This window comes from Microcaecilia unicolor, chromosome 9, assembly GCF_901765095.1.
Source record: "Microcaecilia unicolor chromosome 9, aMicUni1.1, whole genome shotgun sequence".
Classification (NCBI taxonomy): domain Eukaryota; kingdom Metazoa; phylum Chordata; class Amphibia; order Gymnophiona; family Siphonopidae; genus Microcaecilia; species Microcaecilia unicolor.
In genome coordinates, this window is record NC_044039.1 from 150,741,658 (window position 1) to 150,763,830 (window position 22,173).

The window sequence follows — 22,173 nt, forward strand, 5'->3', positions numbered from 1 at the left end:
CATTGATGTCACTTTTGCACAGTAGAAAAAGTAAGCAGCGAGGTCTGGTGGTAAATTATACAGTGTGTTGCTTGGCATTTATTCTGGTGCAAATTACCAAGAGTTTCTTAAATTATGCTGTTAAACAGCAAAGTTAGGTGATAAAATCTAAGGGTTCCCTTTTTTCCCTCCATTCACTGTGTATATAGCCGTGGGAAAGAAGAGGAAGAGGGAGGAATCTGGAAGGAGCACTTCAATGTATTTATGTTACGTCTTGATTACATTTTTGGACATAAGGCCATTCAAAGTTGTGAATAAAACAGAGAAACTGCAACAACAGAAGAAATAAACAACCCAAAGCAGAAATCATGGTCCATATAATAACTATAAACCAAGTTCAAAATTAGGCAAAAGTATAAAACATGCAAAACATTTTTCAATGAAAAGCACATTCTAGAAGGAAAAGGTATGATATGAAGTTATGAAGCTAAAAGAATGGAGAAGTAGCCTAGTAATTAGAGCACCATGTAGAGAAATCAGGGTATAAATCCACTGACTCTCCTTGTGACCTTGGACCAAGAAGAAAAGGCAGTCAGTGCAAAGGATGAGCCTTCCACACAGATAAAGTATTTCCTTCTGGGATAGAAATGTTTCACTTATATATACTATCAGCTACCACATTTGCTCATTTCCGATCTGACGAAGAAGGCCAACCTTCGAAAGCTAATCAAGAAATGTATTAAGTTATGTCCAATAAAAAAAAAAGGTATCATCTTATTTTCTTTTCCATGTTTTATTTTGTTTGATTTCTATTGATAACCTTTAAGAGTGGACTAACACGGCTACCACACTCCTCTACTTCTGGGATAGATAACAGCATTTCTAAAGGACCCCAAACTGTGGCAGAGTCTACACTCTAAATCCTATCTGCCTGTGCTAATAACTTCCAAAACTGTGTATTGTATGCTTCTGCCATGGGGTGAGTGCATGCAGGACTTTACCCTTACTTAAATAAAGCAATCAGTTCTGGATTAGTCTGACTTTGTTTCCTGTTTGTTTGTTTTTTTCACACTGTGGAACTACTTGATAGATAAATGTGGAATGGTTTGTTTATGTTCAAACTTAGTTTCAGAGTTAAATAAAAAAAACCACTATTCATTTACATTTAATTCTAATCTAACAGTAGTTACTCCTGGAGTGAAAATATCTCCCAGAAAAAGGTCAGTTAAACCACAGGGTTCAAAAAAACTCCACAGCTGACCACAAAGACTGCAGCAGAGTTTGTATTCTTTCTGGTAAAGGAAATCCAAAAGAGAGTTTCTATTAATACTACAATAAAGAAATATTAGGTAACAGCAGATCTTAGCAGGTGAGGATGAGGAGAAAGAGGGCATGCAGGATTTTTTGGAGGGAGGAAAGTGGACAACTGCCTCTGGCATCACATTTTCCTAGTTACTGCAGCAGTGCTACAGATGGGGTCTCACTGGCCTGCCTCCAAGGCTCCACAGGCGCAGGCAAATTCACTACAGGGCCTGTACGCCACCCTCAGTTGCTGATAGACCCTATGTGGCACCCTGCTGCTCAAAAACTCTATGAAGAGTCCAGTGCTCTGGTAATATATAATTCTTCAAAAAAGACGAGGAAAAGACCTCAAAACGCCCTACCGCTTACGTTCAATTTTCGGCGACTTTAACTGGAGGCGTGGTGTTCATCACTGGTCATAAAAACCTCGTCATTTCATTTTTAATTTATTTTTTGACATTTTTAGAAACTTATTTAACTTCTATTCTTAATTAATTGAAAGTTTTCAATGCTTGTTGTGAACAATTCTTCAAAGCCAATTATCTTATATGCTATAAGCAATTATTTGAAGCAGAAAAAGGTCGAGCACTTATCTGTTGCCCTGGTCAGTTAGTCAATGACGGGATACCTAAAGAACTGTGTACGGTACAGTATACCTCCTTCAACTGTGCCCTAGCATTGGTACGTAGGTGTGGGGAGGGGGCCATGCTAGGGAAGGTTGATGTTGAATCTGCCTTTAGACTGTTGGCAGTTCACCCTTCCTCCATCCTGCTGTTGGACTTGCACTTTGAGGGTGCATTTTGACAAGTGCATGCCCATGGGCTGTTCAATCTCCTGTGCATATTTTTACCTGTTTAGGCTCTTTTGTTCCCTGGGTAACAGCTCAGATGGTGGGCCTTGCCAACATAATGCACTGGATAACTTCTTGTTCATAGGCCCTGCAGATAGCAACAAATGCATCAAGCTTTTGTCTACTTCCATAGAGGTGGCTAGGACTTTTGGTGAACCTTTAGCAGAGAACAAGAATGAGGGTCCTGTCCCGGTCACCACCTTTTCAGGCAATGAAATTGATTCAGTGTGGATGGTTACCAGATTGCCGAGGGGCAGGGTTGTGCAATTGAACAAATTAATTGCATCTGTTCTTAGGGTGAAGATAATCACCTTGATTGATCAGTCTCTTTTGAGTAGCCTGAATTTTGCATGCAAGGTTATTCCAATGGACAGGGCCTTCTCTAGGTGACTTGCCTCCCCTACAGCTGGAATCAAGAGACCTCATCACTTTGTGTATTTATCGGCAGGTATTAGGATTTGGCTAGAGTTCTTGGGCACATTCAACAGGACTTGAGCATTGCAGAGCACAGAGGTGTCAAATATTGACTTGGAATTATTCACAGATGCAGCTGGGAGCCTGGGGTTTGGCATTTTCTATATGGGTTTGTGGTGTGCTAAATTTTGGCCCGAGTCCTGGATACAGGTGGATCTGACAAGGAATATCATCTTTCTAGAGCTTTTTCCATTTGTTGTAGCTTGTGAGATTTGGCAGGACAAACCGATCCTTATATGGAGTCATTAGCCCACAGGGAGACCTCCTCGCCAACAAAGGGGTGGTAGAGGTTGTGAACAAGCAGAAGGCTAGAAGTCTGCAGCTGAATTCTTGGGTCATGGAGTTGGTTGTGTGCAGTCTAAGACATATATCTTAGAGCTAGGAATGTCCCAGGGGCCACTAATTGGCTGATGCTCTCTCTCATTTCCAGTTTGATCACTTTTGGAGCCTCACATCAGACACAAATGAGGAAGGAGCACTAATGCTGGTGCATTTCTGGAAGTTGGACGGTCCACTGTTTGGGCAATGTTGCGGAAATCGATAGCTCCGTTACTGGGTCAACATATGTGGCTGGGTTTAAAGGTGTTTCCTTCCTGCGAAGAAGTGGTTGGGATGAGGGGCCAGTAGTGGATGCCAAATTGACTGTGTATATTTTACATGCGAAGGCTTTTAAAGGTGTTGTCATCAGGCAGATGGCTAGCTTTGCATTTTTCTGTAAAACTTTCAAACCCATCTTCTGGCTTCCTGATTCGATGAATGTTTTTGGGCTGGGAGAGGCTTCACCTTTCCATGCCGGATTCTAGGCGGCCTATTAAACATGAATTGTTGGCTTTCTGAGAGTGATGCTATCTGTGGTGTACTTAGAGTATGAGGCTTTGTTGTTCCAAGCGCTTCTCTCTGGCCTTCTATGGTGCATTTTGTGTGAGCGAATTGGTGGCCCAAGCCAAAGGAACCCATGGAGCAGGTGGTTTACCGAGGGAGCATGTAGTGGTTTAGTTGATACCTTGCACATTCGCCTGGTTCGTTCCAAGACTGACCAGGCAGGAATGGATCGGTCTGTTGTGCTACATAGGGTCCTGGGTGTTGCCATCTACCTGGCTGGTCATGTGGTTGCTTATTTAGTGGCTCTTCCCCCCTCTGGGAGGCTTAGGCCCTCCTGGTGCACACAGATGGGATGGTCCTAACCAGATACTAGTTTTCAGTGGTATTGCAGAAGTACCCTAGCAATAGGGGAAGATCCACCACGTTTTGGCATGCACTCCTTTTGAATTGGTGCTGCAATGAGCACCAGTGCAGCAGTACTGGGGGATGAGGCCATTAAATGTATAGGCCACTGGTCCTCCAGAGCCTTCCAAGATTATATTCAGTCCAACAAGTAATGTCCTTATCTAGCTCTACAGGGTGGTGATTCTGTTTTTCGGTGGCAACCATGTGCAAGGAGGATGGGCTGTGACTGAGGGGATGATCTCAGCTCTGTTGGTGGACATTTCAGCAGGCTCAGACTCTTGCAAGTCACATGCCTTGTTGCTCGTCTCTTTTCTTGTGCTGGTGCTTGGGTCCTCTCTCTATTCCTTGACAGCTCATCCTTGCCACCTCCCCTTGACTTGCTTGACTTTTCCAGATGCAGCTAGTTGGGTGTGCTCTGTATAGATTATTGGCCATTCTTTTATTCATCAGGCAGGCACAGAGCTGCACATTGACCTGGCAGTATCCATTTGGGCATGGCACATTGGGGGCTACAGATCTTCTGGCTCGAGGAGTGAGGCATGAGGTGGTGCCAGCTGCTCCCGCTCTTGTATAATCTGCAATCCAAGCTCTGACTGCCACACTTGATGATCAGACACCTGAGAGAAAATGATGTGGACAGCTGGACTGGAAAGAGACTTAGAGACACTAACATGGTACTCATCTTCCCTGGTGGTCTGGTCTGACAGCCCAAAATACAGCAGCCAGACTCGTATTTGGGAAAGCAAAATATGAAAGCGCCAAACCCTTAAGAGAAAAACTACACTGGCTTCCATTAAAAGAACGCATTGTGTTCAAAGTCTGCACCATGGTCCACAAAATTATACAAGGGGAAGCTCCGGCCTATATGACAGACCTTACAGACCTACCTGCTAGGAACGCAAAAAGATCTCAGCACGCACATTCCTCAACCTCCACTACCCCAATTGCAAAAGATTAAAATACAAGTCCATATACGCAACCAGTTTTTCCTACATTTGCATGCAACTATGGAACTGACTTATTCAAGAAGGCATACAATAAACAACCTTCCTAATTACTAAACAATAAGAATGAAGAATAAGACTGGATCGACCTTAACCACGCGACCGAGTAACCTCAATGCTCTCAATGAACAAACAATATCACTTCTAATCTAAAATCGATTACATAATGCTGACTAACCTCACTGCCAAACACTATCACTCTCGCCCTAATGTTGATATCTGAGCAACAACATAATGCTGACACCTACGCAAGATCACAATGTATTCTTCTACTATGTATGTACGCACTTGAATGTAAAACCATGTGCAACTCTGTAGTCCGGAAATGGCAATCGCCACTACGGCAAATGTAAGCCACATTGAGCCTGCAAATAGGTGGGAAAATGTGGGATACAAATGCTACAAATAATAATAATAATTCCTAGGCCTGCTCGCCTAATGGTGAGAAAATAGACGAGGTTTGGTTGAAATCAACAGACAGATTGGGGCTGGCTGGTAGCATTGGGGGGGGGGGGGGGTACCAACAGGCATGATTGGGTTGCCACATGCTGTTCTGGTGTGTTCAGGCAAGATAAAGTTCACTTATCTGATATTGGAATGGACCTTTTTTCTCAATGATATGCAAGAACTTATTGAGCGTTTTTTTACTGATATGGTTCGTTAGGCTGCAGCTTTTCAGTCTTTTGGGGTGTGGGGCCAACTTTGGTCATTGGCCCCTGTGGCAGACACCCAAGCTATGGGGGATGAGCCATAACAAGAAGTAGGGATCGAGATTTGATTATCATACTGGCTCACATGACCTGGTTAATGGGCATGGAGGTCCATGATTGTTCCAAGGCCATAGCTGTCAAGGCGGGGCTGGTGGAGTGGAGATCGTCAGAGACGGAGCGGTTGATGAACTTGCTACTTAGCTGACAAAGTGAGTAGTGTGGAGGGGGAGGGGATTGTCATAATATTGAAGCATTGCTCAGGGTGTTTCTGTTCAGAATTCTTCGGTACCATTTCATAGAATTGTTAATAAACAAAGCTGCGGCCCACTGTTTAGTTCCAATTGGTGTGCTGTTCAATTTGTTTGCTGATAATGTTTGCGAATATCAAGGAATATTATTAAAGGGGGAGAAGGGAAGGTATGTTGAAAAAAGGTAATGGGAGGGGGGGAAAGAGTCATAGGTAAGGCAGTCCCAGCTCCAATAGTTAGAGTGGAGGTGGAGAAACAAGAAGAAAAGGACTGTAGCCAGAAGAGGAACACTTGTCTTCTCCATAACCCAGATCCCCTTGCTCAGATCCCATAACTCTCCCCCTCTTTTCCAATTTAGGAGTCATTCTCCTTCTCCTCCATCCCTTTTTTCATTATTCCCAGGCCTCTTATACCTCTTACATTCTCCCTTAAAAAAAAAAAAATACAGATATACAAACAAGGTTGGAAAACACCTTTCCGTTTTGGATGGGAAATGAATTGACACGGGGTTTCCCAAACTTTGCCCCTCAGGCTTGTGCAGTCAGCTAACTACAACCTTTGGTCCTATCACAGCAAAATGCGGGCGGAGGGAAGAGAGAACAGAACATAGGAGCTGTCATATGGACGCACTGAAACTCTTCAGACATACAATCCTTGCACGTGCACCTTTCAATTAATCTCCCATCCTTGTTCCTCCTCCTCGCCAGCTCAAAAAGCAGGCACAATACAGGAATGGAAACACGTGGGCCAAACATTTTTTAATTCCCCCCCAAAAACCCAGCGTGCCTCTCCCCCCCAAATAAAAAAACAACAACTCTACCCCTTACCCCCATTACTGCCTTCCGAAGCTGCAGATTCCTTTCGGTATTACACCGGCGAATGCATTACCCCAGTTAGTAACCCCACTGCACCCTTCCAGCAGTCAGAACCAAATCACTGGCCATAAGGCAAATAAAGGCCAAAACAAAGAGGGCGATCTGATGCCCTTCCAAACTCACCCGCTGGATTCTTTGAGGCTCAGAGAGATGAGCGAGAAAGCCAGAGCCGAGGACAAGGTAAAGGAGACTCTGGGCGCGGAGGGAGGAAGGGAGGGAGCTAACATGTTTGTACAGTGCAGTTTGCACCTAGCTGTTGAATTTGATTTCAAAGGGTGTGGCGGATGACAGGCTGCTCCGCTCCCTCCTCTCCAGTCCGGCAGATCTGCGGAATTTCGCGCAAACGGCAACAAAGTTGCACGTAGCCTGACCTAGTCATAAGTATCCGTCTTTATTTCTGGCCCCTTTTCTCAAGTCCACAGTTTCAAGGCCCCGAGCCGCTGCTTCTAATGAACACAACACATGGACTTGTTTGAGCAACCTGCCGTTAATTGGCCACGCTTCCTGGCGGGTATCAGCTGGAAATTGCTGCTGTGTTCCAGTGCAGGGCAATTACTGCATTAATTGGCAGTGTAAACGTGCCTCGCCTAATCCAGCACAGTTATGTTTAGGGGCCCTTCTGCTCGCCTTGGGTCACAACTGTGACTGCCAGTGACCCAGGCTCAGCGCTACTAACTCTCTTCACTGACCCGCTGCAAACCTGGGGGAGGCGGCAGGTGTGTGTTGATCGGGGCCTGTTACATAGTGGGGCTTATGGAAGAAGCTGACTGCCATAACAAATGTTTGTGAAGGGGACATTTTCTGGATCACTCATTTGTATCGATTCACTGATTTGGGCTCAAAATAGCAACAGACACTGTCGGATTAAACGGGCCTGACCTGTACAGAGCCGAGTGGACCACAGGGAAGCTAAGCACACTGCAGTATCTGAATGCACTGCAAGGTCACATATCCACATCTGAATTGAGATATGGCTGAGACTGCAGGCTTTGATATATTTGCCATTTCCATAGACACTGCTAAGTTTTATAGGGATCAAGGTTTCCACTGGACAATTGTGTTCTCATAGGGGGGAGTGTTATATATAAACAGAAAACCTTGAGGCAGAAGCATAGCCAGGTTTTCTCCTCATGGGGAGCAGACCTTTTGTAAAATAGGCAGAAGGGACAAGCCACATAGGTGACATCTCATTCAAAATCAGTTTGGGGAAGCAACTGCTCCCCCGCTACACCCCTGTTAGGGTTCACTGACTGTATTCCCTAAAACTTTAACAACTTTTCAAAGAAGCCAAAGCAGGAAATCAGATCAAGGGAGCAGTGACGTAGCTAGGTGGGCCACCAGGGAACGGATTTCTACCAGCGCCGGTGCCTATTTTCTCTCGTCATGTTGCACTGAAAATGTGTGCCGGCGGAAGTCCGCTCTCGCTACCCCCCCTCCCGCGCTGTCAACCTGGCTCCGCTTCTGACGAGTGCTAAAGACCCCAGGTCCCCTGTCTGCTGAATTATAAAATCTTGACTACATGGTCTTGGTGATTCAAGTATCCTTAGCTCTACCATTTCCTCAGGTTAAGTGATGCAGCTGAACATAAAAAAGAAAGGCAGTCCTCTCTCTCAGCAGTAATATTCAAAGCTCTAATTGGTTGTTTCAAATTCCCATCCTCCAGGGCCACTGAGAGGGGGGCAGGGGGGACAAGATTCCCTGGGCCTGGTGCTAGCGCTGTCCGATTTGAATCGTTTCACTGATTAAGTTTGGCAAATTAATTTGAATCAATTTGTTTTGTAAAAATCAAAGCCCCCCCCCCCCCAATGCAACTTTTAAAACAGCAGTTCTTTGCTGGCAGCAAGCACAAGCAGCCAGTGACAGATACACACTGCTCACACCAGCTGCACAGCCTTCCCTGTGATGCAGGTTCCTGTTTCTGCATAGGTGGGAACACGCCAGAGGGGGAAGGCTGTAAAGCCAGTGGGAACAGTGTGTATCAGTTGCTGGCTGTTCGTGTTCACCACCGGCAAAGAAGTGCTTTTTTAAAAGGTACATAGGGAACCTCAATTTTTACAAAAATGAGGGGGGGGGGGCAGAGGCAGTGGGCCCTTAAGATTGTCCAGGGACCTGCTTTGTCTCTCAGTGGCCCTGTCAACCCCCCCCCCCCCCCCAAGAATAGTCAGAAAAGATCAACTCCAAACACAATCTATTTTAACTATGGCTCCTTCTGACCCATATTCCCAAGACACCCTGTCTGCTGCACTTACCTTCAGAGGTGCGGGAAGAGGCTGCTTTCCACTCTCAAGTGACTGCGGTTTCTGCTTCTCTGTGTCTGAACGCAGGCTGCTGCTTGTCTAAGAAGAGGGAAACATGTAATGTGACGTCCATGCCTTCAGGCAGAAACCTCAGCAATTTCCACACACAGCTCTTTAAGGAAGATCCTGCCTCTGCCTCCCCCTGACACATACTCACACACTGCTGTAGGATGTTACTTCTTTGCAGCCATCCTTCACATACTCATTGTTATCAGGCTTCTGCCTCCTCTGTGTGACCTTTGCACTCATATTGTGTTCACACTCCTTTGGCTCATCACTGCCTCTTTGGCACCCACCCACCATTTCAGCACTGTTATCCCCTACACAAAGACACGTCATCTTCATGCTGCTGCTACGCCCTGCAAACATATGGGAAGGCCTCAACATGCAGCCTTCTTACTCAGGCACTGTCAATGTCCTCCCCCTGCCACCTATGATCTGTTCACCTATTTCATCACTCTGTGCACCCACCGCCTCTTCTACTACTTTCTCCTGCCTGCCTGCCGCTCTTTGCCTGCCACACTGTGCACACACCACCTATCCCTCTGCTGCATCCTGCCTGCCACTCTCTGTACACCACCTGTCCTTCTCCCGACCACTCTCTGCAGATCACCTGTCCTTCTGCTACCTCCTGTCTTCCACACTCTCACACTACCTGTCCCTTCTCCAAGCCACTCTCTGCACACCACCTGTCCTCTCTGCTGCCTCCTGCCTGCCACTCTCTGTACACCACCTGTCCTTCTCCCGACCACTCTCTGCAGATCACCTGTCCTTCTGCTACCTCCTGTCTTCCACACTCTCACACTACCTGTCCCTTCTCCAAGCCCACTCTCTGCACACAATCGGTCCTCTGTGCTGCTGCTGCTGCCTCCTGCCTGCCACTCTCTGCACTCCACTTGTCCCTTCTCCCTGCCACTCTCTGTAGATCACCTGTCCTCTCTGCTGCTGCCTCCTGCCTGCCACTCTCTGCACACCACCTGTCCCTTCTCCAAGCCACTCTCTGCACACCACCTGTCCTCTCTGCTGCCTCCTGCCTGCCACTCTCTGCACTCCACTTGTCCCTTCTCCCTGCCACTCTCTGTAGATCACCTGTCCTCTCTGCTGCTGCCTCCTGCCTGCCACTCTCTGCACACCACCTGTCCCTTCTCCAAGCCACTCTCTGCACACCACCTGTCCTCTCTGCTGCCTCCTGCCTGCCACTCTCTGCACTCCACTTGTCCCTTCTCCCTGCCACTCTCTGTAGATCACCTGTCCTCTCTGCTGCTGCCTCCTGCCTGCCACTCTCTGCACACCACCTGTCCCTTCTCCAAGCCACTCTCTGCACACCACCTGTTCTTTCTGCTGCTGCTGCCTCCTGCCTGCCACTTTGCACACACCAATTTGCCCCTTTCCCTGCCATTCTCTGCACACACCACCTGTCCTCGCAGCTTCCTCATCCCTACCTTCTACATTTAGGATAGGCTGTTGAGTGTCCAGTTGTGTGGTACTAGGCAGTGGGATGCAGTAGAAAAGTGAAGCCACCAAGTGTCACATTCAAATCACTTTTTATTTTAGTTTAGTGTAGTACTGCTTGGTAGTATGCATTCTTAAATCTGGGCTGTGGTACAGTCAGAATGAGGACCCTAACAGCTATACTGTAATGATCAGTGAACCCAGTGAATGCACTTTAATTACAGAAAGTAGAAAAGAATGATAACCTGCAATGTGGCAATGCCTTGTTAAACCCCTCCCAGCAGATTTCTCATAATGAGGCTAGCTATAATACTGAAATGACCTGAACCTGTCAGAGTTCTCTCATATTAATTACATTTTTCTGTCAGGTAAATGGTATGAGATGCCTTCTACGTGCTCACAAATGGGAATCTTCTTGGCATCCTAAGGTGATAGAAAAAAAACATAGACACGGTTTTAATAAGCAAAGGAAATTAGGGATTAGGAAGTGTTACAGGCCAAGGCAGAATGACTCATGACAGTTCTTGGTCACTAACCTCTTGTGAAATATCTACTCCCTGGGATCTTGGCACAGAATATGCTCGCTCTCGCTCATTCCCCATTTTCTCTTCAGTTTTTTGAATGAAATTTACTGTTATCTACCTTCCATAGTTTGGAAACAGTGCCTGTATTTTTTCAAAGGATTCTTCCAGTCTGTGGTTAGGGGTCCATTATTGCAAAACAAATATCTAGGTCACCACTCTTTTGATGGAGACGTTACGTGTTGACAGTTCTGCTTACTACACCTGCAAACGTCAGTGTATTGAATGCCAAATACTCAGTAACAGCTTGCTTTTGCCACTTTCTTTGGTTGAACGTATTTCTGAGTCTGTAATGAGTGCTATGTAACCTCTCTTTTTTGAGCCAACGATATGTAATACATTGTACTCCAGAAAATATGCATCAATAATCTAAAAATAGCAGACAGGTTTTTTTGTTTTTTAGTGCTGATTTAGGGATGCTTGTAAGTCAGTAAGTAAGGGTTTAGCTCTCATTGCAACCTTTCACATAAGGTACAAATGGCTTTACTACCAGTTTGTGTCACTGGTACTCTGTTACAATGCTAATGATGTTAAGCTGGTTTTCAGGTACAAGTGAGTCTATTGGGTGGAAGGGGTTGGAAGTTGGGGCAGGCGCTAGTGGTGGTCAGTTCCAAATCCAAAAGTTATTGTTTTTTAAAACAGGAAGTTCCTTTCTTCGCTGGGTCATTTTGGACCAAACTTTGAACAGATCACTGGCTAACATAGAAATTGAAAAATGAAGGCAGATAGAGAACCTATGGCCTGTCCAGTCTGTCCATTCATACCTTCTACTATCCCTTGCTCTCCCTTACAGATCCTATGTACTCATCCCAAGCTTTCTTGAATACAGATGCAGACATTGTCTCCACAACCTCCACTGGGAGACCATTCCACAAATTCACCACCCTTTCCACAAACAAGTATTTCTTCAAGTTACTCCTCAGTCTGTCCCCTTTCACCTTCATCCTAGGCCCCCTCATTCCACAGCATCCTTTCAATTGAAAAAGACTCATCTGCACCAATATGTTTAAATATCTTGATTCTATTTCCCCTCTCCTTCCTTTCTTCCAAAGTATAAATATTTGGGGAATGTAAGATGCTGCTGCCCATCCAAGAGCCAACACCTGTACACAAACCCCTTCAGAAGTCTCACAAAAACGGCAAACGACTGCGGTAACAAGGACATGCCTGATGACAGTGAATCCAGGGTACACTATAAATCAGAAACGAGCACACTGAAAGCAGTTAAAGTGAGCATTTTGCATGGATCGCTATTTCACCTTTCTGTACACATTCACACACTTGCAAGCTTCTATTTTTTCAGTGCATAGTGCATCTCCCTCTGGACTCTCAGTCACCTACTTCCTGCTCCCTGCTGCCTTTCCTTTGACACCCAACCCTTGCGTACTTCTACACACCTCCAGTCTGCTGCTGCCTCCTTCAGGGAAGTCTGCTTTGTACCTAGATGACAAATACTAGTAGATGGAGACACAGCTCCAATTCCATTATTATTTATTTCTTTGTTACATGTATAGCCCACATTTTCCGACCTATTTGTAGGCTCAATGTGGCTTAGAGTAGAGGAGTAGCCTAGTGGTTAGTGCAGCTGACTTTGATCCTGGGGAACTGGGTTCGATTCCCACTGCAGCTCCTTGTGACTCTGGGCAAGTCACTTAACCCTCCATTGCCCCTGGTACAAAATTAGTACCTGAATATATGTAAACCGCTTTGAATGTAGTTGCAAAAAAAAAACCTCAGAAAGGCAGTATATCAAGTCCCATTTCCCTTTCCCTATTTGAAGATTCTACATGGAATGTTGCTACTATTTGAGATTCTACATGCAATGTTGCTATTCCACTAGTAACATTCCATGTAGAAGCCTGCCCTTGCAGATCAGCAACGCGGCTGCACAGGCTTCTGTTTCTGTGAGTCTGACGTCCTGCACGTATGTTTATGTGGTCGTTCACTTGAAAAACTCATATTTAAGTGCAGAAGAACAGCATCGATATGTGTGTGCACTTTCTGCTTTGCTCAGACTCACACACATTTGTTTCTCACTATCAATGTTTATCGGGTTTCCTTCCACTTCTATAAGAAGATAAAAATGGTAGGTTAAAGTGAGAAATTCTGAAGAAATCCTCTCTTCAAAAACTGCAATGACACCCCCAAGCTGGCTGTAAGTTTCCAGAGTTAAGGGCAGCATTTATTTCTGTGTGCTGTTCTCTGAGCATTGGGAGGGAAAACTATGACCTCATTAACATCCGTTTGAGTGCATTTAATTACAATTTGCAGACATCTTTGGCACATGCATTGTTTCCCGCCTAGATCCCTCTGAACATTCTGCACATACGGGCAAGATGGTGGAGGCTATTATTAAGAATAAAATTGCAGAGCATATACAAAAACATGGACTGATGAGACAAAGTCAGCACGGATTTAGTGAAGGGAAGTCTTGCCTCACCAATCTAATGCATTTTTTTGAGGGGGTAAGCAAACATGTGGACAATGGGGAGCCGGTTGATATTGTATATCTGGATTTTCAGAAGGCGTTTGACAAAGTGCCGCACGAAAGACTCCTGAAGAAATTGCAGAGTCATGGAATCGGAGGTAGGGTATTATTATGGATTAAGAACTGGTTGAAAGATAGGAAGCAGAGAGTAGGATTGCGTGGCCAGTATTCTCAGTGGAGGAGGGTAGTTAGTGGGGTCCCGCAGGGGTCTGTGCTGGGTCCGTTGCTTTTTAATGTATTTATAAATGACCTAGAGATGGGAATAACTAGTGAGGTAATTAAATTCGCCGATGACACAAAATTATTCAGGGTCGTCAAGTCGCAGGAGGAATGTGAACGATTACAGGAGGACCTTGCGAGACTGGGAGAATGGGCGTGCAAGTGGCAGATGAAGTTCAATGTTGACAAGTGCAAAGTGATGCAAGTGGGTAAGAGGAACCCGAATTATAGCTACGTCTTGCAAGGTTCCGCGTTAGGAGTTACGGATCAAGAAAGGGATCTGGGTGTCGTCGTCGATGATACGCTGAAACCTTCTGCTCAGTGTGCTGCTGCGGCTAGGAAAGCGAATAGAATGTTGGGTGTTATTAGGAAGGGTATGGAGTCCAGGTGTGCGGATGTTATAATGCCGTTGTATCGCTCCATGGTGCGACCGCACCTGGAGTATTGTGTTCAGTACTGGTCTCCGTATCTCAAAAAAGATATAGTAGAATTGGAAAAGGTACAGCGAAGGGCGACGAAAATGATAGTGGGGATGGGACGACTTTCCTATGAAGAGAGGCTGAGAAGGCTAGGGCTTTTCAGCTTGGAGAAGAGACGGCTGAGGGGAGATATGATAGAAGTGTATAAAATAATGAGTGGAATGGATCGGGTGGATGTGAAGCGACTGTTCACGCTATCCAAAAATACTAGGACTAGAGGGCATGAGTTGAAGCTACAGTGTGGTAAATTTAAAACGAATCGGAGAAAATTTTTCTTCACCCAACGTGTAATTAGACTCTGGAATTCGTTGCCGGAGAACGTGGTACGGGCGGTTAGCTTGACGGAGTTTAAAAAGGGGTTAGATAGATTCCTAAAGGACAAGTCCATAGACCGCTATTAAATGGACTTGGAAAAATTCCGCATTTTTAGGTATAACTTGTCTGGAATGTTTTTACGTTTGGGGAGCGTGCCAGGTGCCCTTGACCTGGATTGGCCACTGTCGGTGACAGGATGCTGGGCTAGATGGACCTTTGGTCTTTCCCAGTATGGCACTACTTATGTACTTATGTACTTATACTAATATGTAGACTAGGCTGGAGAATGGGACAGAGATTGCTTTGTTTCGCCTCCAATCCCCTTCCATAAAAGTGTTCCATTGCCCCTGTCTGTTCCTGGCTCTTTCGATGCTGGGTTAGTACTAAAGTGACTCAGGATTTTAGATAGTGCTGGGGAGGAGCCGGCTGTCTTGGTACATGTGGGTACCAATGACATAGGAAAATGTGGGAGAGAGGTTCTGGAAGCCAAATTTAGGCTCTTAGGTAGAAAGCTCAAATCCAGAACCTCTAGGGTAGCATTTTCTGAAGTGCTCCCCGTTCCACCGCAGGGCCCAAGAGACTGGCAGAGCTCTTGAGTCTCAATGTGTGGATGAGACATTGGTGCAGGGAGGAGGGTTTTAGATTTGTTAGGAACTGGGCAACATTCTGGAGAAGGGGGAGCCTATTCCGAAAGGATGGGCTCCACTTTAACCAGGGTGAGACCAGGCTGCTGGCATCAGTGTTTAAAAAGGAGATAGAGCAGCTTTTAAACTAGAGACTGGGGGAAAGCCAACAGTCGCTCAAAAGCACATGATTCGGAATAAGGTATCTTTTAAAGATATCACCAAAACAGGGAAGATAGGGTATCCCAATAGTGAGGTTGCAAAAGAGACCGTAGTAGATCAGGTGTCCTTAAATAAAAATGAAAATCAGACAAAAGATGGCAATTGAATACAGTCAAGTACTGAGCATGATGTAAATAGGAACAACAAACATAGTTTGAAATGTCTATATGCAAATGCCAGAAGATTAAGAAATAAGATGCACTAAATGAAAAATTAGATATAATAGGAATCTCTGAGGTCTGGTGGAAGGAGGATAACCAGTGGGACACTGTCATACCGGGGTACAAATTATAACATAGTGATAGGGTGGATAGAATTGGTGCAAGGGTAGCATTGTATGTTAAGGAAGACCTTGAATATAATAGATTGAAAATTCTACAGGAAACAAAACACATCTTGGAATCCCTGTGGATTGAAATTTCATGTGTAAAGGGGAAAAGGATAGCGATAGGAGTGTACTACTGTCCACCTGGCCAGGATGAACAGACGGATGTAGAAATGTTAACAGAAATTACGGAGACTAACAAACTGGGCAACACAATAATAATGGGTGATTTCAATTACCCCAATATTGACTGGGTAAATGTAACATCGGGGCATGCTAGGGAGGTAAACTTCCTTGACAAAATCAAGGATTGCTTTATGGAGCAGCTGGTACAGGAGCCGACAAGAGAAAGAAAAAATTCTAGACCTAGTCCTTAGCGGAGAGCATGATCTGGTGCGGGAGGCAATGGTGATGGGGCCGCTTGATAACAGTGATCATAATATGATCAGATTTGATATTAGCTTTGAAGTAAGTATACATAGGAAATCAAATACGTTAGCGTTTAACTTTCAAAGAGGAGACTATGATAAAATTAGAAGAACGGTGAAAAAAAAAACTTAGAGGAGCAGCTGTGAGGGTCAAAAATTTACATCAAGCATGGATGTTGTTCAAAAATACCTTCCTGGAAGCCCTGGCCAAATATATTCTGTGTATTAAAAAAGGAGGAAGGAAGACCAAACGACAGCCGGCATGGTTAAAAAATGAGGTGAAGGAAGATATTAGAGCTAAAAGAAAGTCCTTCAGAAAATGGAAGAAGGAACCAACTGAAAATAACAAGAAACAGCATAAGGAATGTCAAGTCAAATGGAAATCGCTGATAAGGAAGACAAAGAGGGACTTTGAAAAAAAAAATTGCATTAGAGACATAGCAAAAAGTTTTTTAGGTATGTTAAAAGCAAGAAGCCGGCAAAAGAATCGGTTGGACCGCTAGATGACCGAGGGGTAAAAGGGGCGATTAGGGAAGACAAAGCCATAGTGGAGAGATTAAATGAATTCTTTGCTTTGGTCTTCAACGAGGAAGATTTGGGAGTAATACCGGTGCCAGAAATGGCATTCAAAGCTGATGAGTTGGAGAAACTGAATGAAATCTCTATAAATCTAGAGGATGTAATGGGGCAATTTGACAAATTGAAGAGTAGCAAAATCTCCTGGACCGGATGGTATTCATCCCAGAGTACTGATAGAACTGAAAAATGAACTAGCTGAACTATTGTTAGTAATATGTAAATTATCTTTAAAATCGAGCGTGGTACCGGAAGATTGGAGGGTAGCCCATGTAATGATAATATTTAAAAAAGGTTCCAGAGGGGATCCGGGAAATTATAGACCAGTGAGCCTGATGTCGGTGCCGGGCAAAATGGTAGAGACTATTATAAAGAACAAAATTACAGAGCATATTCAAAAGCATGGATTAATGAGACAAAACTAGCATGAATTTAGTGAAGGGAAATCTTGCCTCACCAATCTATTACATTTCTTTGAAGGGGTGAACAAACATGTGGATAAAGGCGAGCCGGTTGATATTGTGTATCTGGATTTTCAGAAGGCGTTTGACAAAGTACCTCATGAAAGACTCCAGAGGAAATTGGAGCGTCATGGGATAGGAGGTAGTGTTCTATTGTGGATTAAAAACTGGTTAAAAGATAGAAAACAGAGAGTAGGGATAATTGGTCAGTATTCTCAATGGAGAAGGGTAGATAGTGGGTTTCCTCAGGGGACTGCGCTGGGACCGCTGCTTTTTAACATATTTATAAATGATTTAGAGATGGGAGTAACTAGTGAGGTAATTAAATTTGCCGATGACACAAAGTTATTAAAAGTTGTTAAATCGCAAGAGGATTGTGAAAAATTACAAGAGGACCTTACGAGACTGGGCGTCTAAATGGCAGATGACGTTTAATGTGAGCAAGTGCAAAGTGATGCATATGGGAAAGAGGAACCCGAATTATAGCTACGTAATGCAAGATTCCACATTAGGAGCCATCGACCAAGAGAGGGATCTCAGTGTCGTTGTTGATGATACGTTGAAATGCTCTGCTCAGTGTGCTGCGGAAGCTAAGAAAGCAAATAGAATGTTAGGTATTATTAGGAAAGGAATGGAAAACAAAAGTGAGAACATTATAATGCCTTTGTATCAGTCCATGGTGTGACCGCACCTCGAATACTGTGTTCAATTCTGGTCGCCACATCTCAAAAAAGATATAGTGGAATTAGAAAAGCTACAGAGAAGGGTGAAAAAAAGATAAAGGGGATGGGATGACTTCCCTATGAGGAAAGGCTGTCTAGGGCTCTTCAGCTTGCAGAAGAGACGGCTGAGGGGAGATATGATAGAGATCTATAAAATAATGAGTGGAGTGGAACGGGTAGACATGAATCGTTTGTTTACTCTTTCCAAAAATACTAGGACTAGGGGCGTGCGATGAAGCTACAAAGTAGTAAATTTAATACAAATTGGAGAAATTGTTTCTTCACTCAAAGTGTAATTAAACTCTGGAATTTGTTGCCAGAGAATGTGGTAAAGGCGGTTAGCTTAGCAGGGTTTAAAAAGGGTCTGGGCCACTTCCTAAACGAAAAGTCCATAGACCATTATTAAATTGATTTGGGAAAATCTACTTCTTATTTCTGGGATAAGCATCATAAAATGTAGTGAGCTTTTCTGGGATCTTGCCAGGTATTTGTGACCTGGATTGGCCACTGTTGGAAACAGGATACTGGGCTTGATGGACCTTTGGTCTGTCCCAGTGTGGCAATACTTATGTACTTATGTACAGTGACAAGGGGTGGAGTAAGGGTGACCTAGCTCTGCCCAGAAAATTACCTCATACAAGGCTCCCACTCCAGAGCCATTCTGGAACACAGTTGACAACATTTATATGTACTATAAGACTTCTATTATATTACAGCTTAATTACTATTTAGCTTTCTTAAAATCTCCTTCTAATCTAAGTAGATTGGGGTGCTTCTAGGCTGCTGCTTCTTAGAGCTCAATGGACACACCCTGCTTATAAAACAAAACTGAGGTGAACTCAGGGGGAAACATATTTTACAACCAGGGAACCTGGCTATATTAAAAAGTGCACTCCTTTACAACAAGGAAAGTGAAGGGACATAGAAAAAGAAAATAATTCTAATAAAGGAAAGGTGAATTAAGAATAAGACCAAGAGAGGTAACAATAGTGTTAAGAAACAGTATTAGGTGTTTAGAGCTTGACCCTATTTCAGCCAGCAGGTTATTTTCCCTTCAACGATTTGTTAGCTCGTCAGGTGTAGCTTTAACGCACTAACCTGACTAAACAGAGAGCTAATTCTTTTTCCATCAGGCACAAACTTCGTACATGGAAAATGCGAAATTTTAATACTTCTGTTCTGCCGCTGTCTGTTTCATGAAGAGCGACTGACACCTCCAGGAGAAACCGAGAAAGCACTGTGTGTGTTTGGACAGTTCGATGAACACTTCATGCCTTGGTTTTCGTCTGCTTTCACTACTTCCTAGCACAAATACAAAATCCTTGTCACAAGTCCAAGCGGTGGAGTAAACGAGCGAATGCAGAGACAGGCGTAAATAGATTATATATGCAAAGACGCGTTTGCTATCTGCGAACAAAACACGGGAAGACAAAGATGGAGAACGTATAAATTGTCCCTGGTCAGTCATTTGTATAGCGCTACCAGACGCACGCAGCGCTGAACACCTGACACAGAGAGACAGTCCCTGCTCGATAGAGCTTACAATCTAAAAATACAGACAGACAGACAAGACAATTAAGGGCGAGGAAAGTACTGGGTGATAAGCCTTATTGTTCTTCCTGCCTGCACAGTTCCCAGAGCATTACGGCCGCGAGGTGTCCAAAGTGAGCAGTCCTCGTCCTCTGGCTCTTCCCACTTCCAATAGTCCCAGACGTGCAGCCTCACCTTTGACCACAGTCTAGCAAGTTCAGTAAAAGAGAGCCGTGAAAGCTTCCGGTAATATCCACCTGTCACAGAGCATTAGATAGACACACCAAGGAAGACCCCAGTAACCAGCGGTGTAGCCTCCAGATCTGTATCAGACATCCCTCCTCTCTATACAGAGCAACGCACAGTTATTACTCCTGCAACCCTATCAAAAAAGCATTACTCTCTCATGAGACCCCTCCCCCGGCTGCACATACACACACTGTTTCTAATATATAGATAGCATTACACCTTCCTCCCCCGCTTCCTTTCTTCAGTACATAAGACAGCACTACCACCCGTACTAGAATACCTGCTCCTCCATACACAGGTATCAGACACCCCCCTTGTCCCATGAGCCAACCTTTCAAAATTATTGGGGGTGCTAAGCCCAGTGGAAATAACTCCTCCCTGGACATATACAAGGAATTTTCTCAATATTGGGGGGGGGGGGTGCTTAAGCACCCACAGCAACCACAAAGCCGGCTCCTATGGTCCCAGTACATAGAGAACAACATGCCCGTATCAGACATCCGTCTTCCAGTACACAGAGCAGTAAATTACATCCGTATGAGACACCTTTTTTCCCAGTACATAGAAAACATTAAGCCCTTATCAGACACCCATCCTCCGGTAGAGAGAGAGCATTACACCTACCTCCTCCTCCTCCTCCTCCTCCAGTACTTAATGGACTATATTGCAACTCTATCAACCCCCTCCCCTACATAGAGAACATTACATCCTTATCAGAACCTCCTTTTTCAAGTATATAGAGAACACTACACCCGTATTAGACACCCGTCCTGCAGTAGACAGAGAGCATTACACACATCGTACACCCCTCCTCCGGTACATAGACAGCATTACATCCATATCGGACTTCCGTTCCCCAACAGTACTACTACTACTAATCATTTCTAAAGCGCTACTAGACATACGCAGCGCTGTACACTTGAACATGAAGAGACAGTCCCTGCTCGACAGAGCTTACAATCTAATTAGGACAGACAAACAAGAGATAAGGGAATATTAAAGTGAGGATGATAAACATTACACCCCTATCAGACCCCCCACTTCCCCCCAATATATAGAGAACATTACTCAAGTACAGACACCCGTCCTGCAGTACATAGCCAACATTACACCCGATTCAGACACCCCCTTTCTCCAGTACATAGATACTCGTATCACCTTCTTTTCCCAATACATAGAGACATCATACACGTATCAGACACCTGTCCTGCTGTACATAACCAGCATTACACCCATATGAGACCCCCATTCTCTAGTACATAGATAGTATTACATTGACGTATCATCGTCCCCCCCCCCCCCCCCCCATGCCCTTTCTCCAGTACCCAGAGAACATTACCAGAGCGCAGGGTGCAGCCTGCCCCGGTTGTCTGGGCAGCTGGATGAAGGACCCGGCGGGAGACCGGAGCTGGGGTTGGTTTCACCTGCGGGAGCCACCTCTAAGCTCAGATACATGATCTCTCCGCGGCCATTTCAAGGGAGGGAGGGAGGGATGGGTGGGGGTCGCGGCAGGGCGCTCGCCTCTACCTCCTGAGCAGCTTCATTCTTTAGCAAGGGAGGGGGCGTGGGGAGGGTCTCATTAAAATGCCAGTGATTCAAGCTTGGCGCCCGCTGACTCGCAGGTTGCCTGGCGATGCTCTGATGGTAGCCAGTTGCCAGGGGAGCCGCTGGTGACGTCATTAACGCGGGTGAAGCGCTGTGAAGACAGGAATAGCAGCGCTTCACTTGCCTCCTTGTTTCATATTGTGCCGAGGGGCGGGAACAGCCTCCTCCTGTTCTAGATCTTCTTCCTTCAAGCGAAAGCCTGACTTTTCGCCATCTGAAGTAAATAGCAAACACACCTCTCCGGACCCACCCACCTTTGGCTCAATCGGACTCGCCTCTTCTCCCTCTTGAATCCGGTGTCTCAGTCCTCCCGGGATCCGGACAGTCGGAGTCGAGGACCTGATCCATGAGTGCTTCCTGCCCCGGGTCTGGGGGCCATTCCCTGGGGAGGGGGAGAGAGAGGGATGGTAGCTGACATGCCGACTACCAAGGATACTGTCTCTTTAAATAGACAGGAAAATTAGGGCATCGAACTCATAACGCCGGGAGACTCCCAGTCTGAGCTGCCCATGGGTTTGGTCCCGTTGGTATATGGAGTGCAATTATAACAGATATTTAAGTCTTAGCGGCGGTGATTATTGCAAATTAACAGCAAAATATAGAATAGATCCATCATTGTGTTACAATGGCTCTTTTTTTTCGTCCGTCCGTCCGTCCCCCCCCCCCCCCCCCCCCCCAGTAAAGGATATAACGGAAGGGTCCTGTTCTCTTCTAACTTCTGCCGTCTCCCCACTAAATCTCAAAAGGGCAATAATAGTTCTCTAGTGACACGGCTTTGAGCTGCAATCGCATACAGCGTTCAGTATTAACCATAGATAGGTTTAGGTTTCTATCAGTTTTCGAGGCGGTTACATATATACAGGTATTTGCACTGTCCCCGATGCACTAACCTTTATTTATTTATTTAGATTTTGCTCACACCTTTTTCAGTA

General features: G+C 45.1%; 1 protein-coding gene across 1 annotated transcript in view; it reads right to left on the reverse strand.

Moving 5' to 3' along the window:
* LOC115477891 (serine/threonine-protein kinase PAK 6-like) overlaps positions 1-21,070 on the reverse strand; it is an 86,857-nt gene extending 65,787 nt beyond the window's left edge. Inside the window, 2 exon segments of the mRNA XM_030215020.1 lie at positions 8,919-9,005; positions 20,976-21,070. The gene's annotated coding sequence lies outside the window, so the exon portion shown is untranslated.
* Positions 21,071-22,173: the final 1,103 nt, after the last annotated feature.